This window comes from Papaver somniferum, chromosome 10, assembly GCF_003573695.1.
Source record: "Papaver somniferum cultivar HN1 chromosome 10, ASM357369v1, whole genome shotgun sequence".
Taxonomy (NCBI): domain Eukaryota; kingdom Viridiplantae; phylum Streptophyta; class Magnoliopsida; order Ranunculales; family Papaveraceae; genus Papaver; species Papaver somniferum.
In genome coordinates this window covers 161,533,900-161,539,973 of record NC_039367.1, presented here as the reverse complement: position 1 = coordinate 161,539,973, position 6,074 = coordinate 161,533,900, and positions in this window count along the sequence as shown.

Sequence of the window (6,074 nt, the reverse complement as noted above, 5' to 3'; positions counted from 1 at the left end):
AAAATATTTCTACTTTGCTCCCAATTTTAAAACCAAATTTTTACTTGCTCCCATCTTAAACCAAATTTTTATTTTTACTCCCATTTTAAACCAAATTTTCAAATGTCTCCCACCAAAACCAAATTTTTCCCAAAATCCAAACCCTTTAAAAACCAAATTCTGAGCTTTGTAACATAGTTACTTAGCTTTTGAGCCAATCATGTCTGGATATTGGTCTGCTCCTGGGGATGGAAATAAAACTCTTAGAGAACTTGCTTATGGGCATATGCCACGTTATGAACCTTCCACGGACCATGATGTCAATAGTCATAGGAATTATTATGGACATTTCAAAGTCCCGAGCCGCAATACATGAACCCTAATGACTATTCATACATGCATCATTCGCCACAACGTGAAAATGAACATTTTGCTAGTGCCTCACTCACACAATCATCACTTATGGATCAAATAGAAGCTCGAATCACAGCTTTAGAAATGCAATCACATGAGGAATCTGTCACATCTAATTTTCTTAGGCAACCTGAAATCTATGCATGTCCCGCATGTGGTAGTTTAGACCACCCTGTTGAGAATTGTCATATTTTGCATAATTTTAGGCAATCTAGAGAAAATCCAAGGTATGAAATGCCCATAAATTGTGAGAATGGTAGTCATTGGGACCATAATCAATCCTTTGAGGGTTGCGATCATCTTTTATAAACCCTAATGACCATGCACACATGTACCAATCACCACAATTTGAACATGAAGAATTTTGTACTCCCATGAATTTAGACTCCACCACAGAAGCTTTCAGACTTAGTGAGCAAAACTTCGATAGATCTACATCACGAATTCAGGCATATTAGATCAGATTTTGCTTCACCTACAAAAGGAGGAAATTCATGAGGAAATGTATGTTGTCCCTAATGAAGTGTCTAGTCCCATTCATATAAATAATGTTGAATATGAACCTAATTTAGAGGAACATGAATCGACTAACGACACCACCACTTTTAATGAGGACCAATATGCATGCTACCATGATGATGATATGATGATTATGATGATGTGTTAGAGAACATGAAAATATTGTGGAACCTGTTGGTTCAATAACATATGGCTTCTCGCCCTCGACCTTCATGAATGTTGTTTTTTCTAATACTCATTGTAATTCATATGATTTTGATATTGACATGGGATTCGTACAATTATTCTGTGAAGATGAGCATGACATAGGAATAGTTGAATCTTCTGTAGACACTAATATGCATGAAAATATATTTGATGTGTCTGATTCTCTACCTAGGTCACATTGTGATATTTCTCCTGATTTGCCGATGCATGAGAATGAATCTGTTGATGATGTTGATGATTCTAAGTGTGAACTTGCCAATGTGAGTGATGATTGTGAGCATGATGTGACATGTGTAGATGAGTTAGAAGATTTTGATTTGATTGATAATGATATGCCTATTCTTCTACCTAAGTCACAATCTGATGGCCTTCCACCCAACCTAGATTTGGTTTGTACCAATATTATAAAACCAATTTCTCTGAGAATGCCCAACCTAGGTTTGGAACTGTGTGCTTCCCAAGTCCTCTTGGACTATTTTGCTTCCAAATATAATACATTTGAGGAACCACAGTTGGAATAGCATGTTTGCCCGTCCCTAGCACAGTTCATTTCGAGCTAGACCTTTTGCATGATGAACCCCCGAAACTGCGCGATTTTGTTTTCAAAATATCTTCTGTAAAATCCAGGTTTGGGGGTAGCTCATTTTGTTTCACAGTTTCACTTGCGTTTCTTTCCTGTTATTATGTGTGAAGCTGTTGAAATGTCTACACTTCGTCTTTTGGGTTGATCCTCACTCTTTAGATTGTTAGTGTATGGTGAATTTTTTGTTATAATCCAGTAGATAAAATTTTTAAAAAAACCCTTTTGTTCCTTTTGTATATTTTGCTAATCCAATATGATCTCGGCTGAGATATGTCGGATTTTTGCCTTGAATAACGGAGTTTTAATTCTGCTTTCGCCGAAATCGGGTATTCTCTCTCCTTTTACTCTACTCAGCATGTCCCTTTCCATATGTTGCATTTTAATTCTTTCCATTTTGAAACATTGAGGACAATGTTTAGTTTAGGTTTGGGGGTATAGAGTAGATACCATGATAATATGCTATAATTGAAAACGAACTCCTTCTTCTTTTGAAAAATTCAAAAAATTCAAAAAAAAAATTAAAAAATGAAAAAATCATAAAAAATGGAGCTCATTTACCTTGAAATGTTGACTCTTGTGCAAATATGTATTATATTAGGAGTCTTAGTCTAGATATTTAGGCACCCTGATTCTAGCACAATTCACATAGTGATAAGAAATTTGCACGCGCACGATCTACCAATACATGTATGGCCTCGATCTTCAAGGTGTTGGATAGGAAGTTACGATTGCCAATCACTTTAGAATACTGAACGAAACTGGACTAGCTTGTTCTTTGGTTGGTTGGGATAGAAGGTGGAGGTTACATTAAGAAAGACAACCATCGAATTTAACTGGGTGCATCAAAAAGGGCTACCTCTTGCAAAGTGTCATGTAATTTTGTTTCTTTTGTTATGTATCAAAAGTGTTTCCTTGTTCAAAAAAAAAAAAAAAAAAAAAAAAAAAAAAAAAAAAAAAAAAAAAAACGATGTATATATTCAGAAAAAAAAAAAAAAAAAAAAAATATCAAAAAATACAAAAAAATCAAGTATTTATCAATTCCATCATCTCTTGTTCCAAAAAAAAAGAGATTTGTCAATGTAAATAAGAGTCATGTAAATAGTCATTTTGTTGTTTCTTTGTAATAAGCAAGGAGGGTGTATGCCATTGATGTACAACGCGAGAAATTGTGAAATACCTCCAACTCATTCACAATTCTCGTAAAGTCCGGACAGCTAGCTAGATTTCGACCTCAGTTCTTAGCCTGAGAAACTATCTCTTGGTGATTAGTAGTCATAACTTCAGATCTTTCTTTACACATGTGTAGATACACTTTACACTCTTATCACATGTCTTATTTGTTATCAGTGCTAGGATTGTGCCTTCGATAGCTAGATTGACATCTCCATTTTGCTGTGAGCTTAAACTGTTTTGCACATGTCACATTTGATGGAATATGAGCTTATATTTTGTCCTTAGGTTTTGTAGGCACACCTCTGGTAAACCTTCACGAGACTTCAACTCGTCCACTAGGGACACTTAGTGGTTTAAAAGGCTTAGTGCATACGCTAAATGCATTCGAGAGACCAGCGACAGTGGTATAGGTAGGATTTCCTTAGTTTTGTTTTACTTGAGGACAAGTAAAATTCAGGTTTGGGGGTATTTGATGAGTGCCAAATATTGTTATATTTATCCCTTTTTGTTGGCATTTAACTCATCTTTTGTGCATTAATTCTACATTTATCCCATATTCTGTATTTTCATTGTTTTCAAGAATAAATATTTTTATTAATTAATTTTGCATTTTTAGGTAATAAATAAAGTTCGGATGAGTCGTGGAGCGAAAAGAGCAGAAAAGTAGTGAAAAGCCGGGAGAAATTACGCAAGGAAGCCGCGAAGAATGGTGCGCACAACCTCATTTTCTACACACAAAAGCGCCTCCGTTCTCAGCCATCAGATCAGTTCTCGGGAGCATCCGACGGTCGCTCCTTCATAGAGCATAAATCTGATGTTCTGCCGAGCACCACAGCGCTGAAATTCCAAGCCTTCAGATTAGATGGTAGTTGAATCCGACGGTCGCTCCTATGCCTGTGCATCAACTCCCGATGATTCCGCCTTACACTACAGTACCTAACTCCATCTGGTGCCGTTAACTTCGTTGCACCTCAGAATCCGACGGTCGCTTCACACATCCTTCCATCTATCCGTTCGATTCCACTCAGATCCAATGATCCAACATCTCAGATTCGCCAACATCTAAATTTGATATCCCGCCTCACACAGTAGCAGCCTATACCTATACCCTGACCCGACCCATTCTTCTCCTCTTTCTTTCTTCTCCTCCACCCGACAGTAGCTCTGCAACTGCAACTGCACCTCCCCTCTCTGCCATGCCGCTGTCGCTTACACCACCATCACCTCCACAGTTCTGCCACCACCACCAGTTCCATCACTGCCACTACCATCCCCAACACCCTAGCCTAGCTATTTTCTTCATCTCACAACCTCTGAAACCCTAGGTTTTGGGGTGAGTAAAATAGCTAGAAATTAGGGGACAATAGGAGAAGGAGAAGAGCAGAGGGGACATACCCAAAGCATGGGTCGAGTCTAATTGCATCAGAGGGTGAGTTAATTTCATTATTTCTCGAAACCCTAATTGTACTGTTGAGTTAAGATATTTGGGGAAAATGGGTGTAAACCCTAATTTGCTAATTTGGGTATAAAAGGGGATGTGTATGAGATTAAAACTTGTTCTTGGACTAGCCAAGTTTCCCCCAATTTGGGTTAGGTTAATTCCAATGTTAAATTGCACTGTTAGTTTTTGATGCTCCTGTTAACTTTCATTGCCCCTGTTAGTTGCATTTTCACTCTTAATTGCATTTGTTGTTATGTTAGTTTGCAATGTTATGTTAGTTTACTCACTGTTAATCACTGTTATGCTCAATGTTAGTTTGCCTTGTTACTCACTGTTACTCACTGTTATGCTGTTTGTCATGTTCTAAACTATCATGCTAGGGACTTGATGAATCTCTAATGTCTTATTGTGTAGTACACTGATCACATTGCTTTAGAAGGTTAAGCAGGTTTAGGAAAAACTTGAACTTAGTTCATCATCACCTCACTTTCACAATGTATGCCAAGTATACTTTGTAGTTAGGTTCATGAGCTGTTGAGAAGCTGCAACTCAAGCTGAATTCATAATCCCTTGACTAGTTGTGCTGTAGAAAGACAATTAGTGCTTTGGAAAGAATACCATAGTTGTGTTTAACTTTCTATAGGAGAATACATAATAAAAGTCAGAGTGAATTCAACCCCTAGTTCCCATCCATAATCAACCTTCCCTGTCATCCATAAATCCATCTTCAACTGTTAGTCTTGTTTTCTTTCACTTGTTTGTTTTACCTGCATTTTCTGTTTTGCATTTTCTTTACTACTTGCTTCCCCTCCTGCCACTTCTGTTGCATTTCTTCTACTGTTGCAATTGCTGCTGCAGCACTTGTGCTGTTGTGCTTTCCCTTGCTGCTGCCACTTCTTCTGTTGCTGCTGTAGCTTCCTCTGCTGCTGCTGCCTTTCTGCAGCTGCTGCTGCCACTCCTTGCCCTGTAGCTGCTGTTGCCTCCTGCATCTGAGCCTCTGCAGCTGCTGCTGCCAATCCACTTCTGTGGCTGTTGCATTGCTGCTGCTTGCTTTGCTCTCCAAGGCTCACTTCACTCCTGAGCCCAAGTCCAATTCAGTGAAACCAAAGGCTAAAGGCCTAACCAACTGAGCCCAAAGTTCAGTTCACTTCCAAAGCCCAGTTCACTACTAAGCCCAACTCACAAGTGGACTGTTAAGCCCAACTCACAAGTGAACTGTTAAGCCCAAGTCATAGTTGAACTGTTGAGCCCAAAGCTCAATCCAGTTTCTAGAACCAAAGCCCATTTGCACTTCAAAGATAACTGAGCCCAAGCTCAGTTCATTTTATCTTTAACAAACCCACTAAGCCCAATTCATTCAAAGGGCATTCAAACCCATTAGTACTCAAAGCCCAATCTAAGCCAAAAGGCTTCTAAGTCCAAAGCAAACTAGAAACCCAATTAGCTAAAACACTTCCGAAACACACCCGATCTCTGTGGATCGACCCGTACTTGCATGAGCTACAACTGACGACCGTGCACTTGCGGTATTACTGTAGGCCCGTTTTTATCGCATCATTTTTATACACTCTTCCGGACCTGCCAATATTACCCTTCACTGCCGAATAAAGAGAGATTACTGTGAGTTATTACGCAGGATTTTCTTCGCCTGTTGAGTATAAATATCATCCTGGGGTAGCATAGAAGCGGACGGAGAGTTTGGGAGTGAAATAGAGCACCACAGAGTCGAAACACCAAGTTGCAGAGAGACCTGCTGCT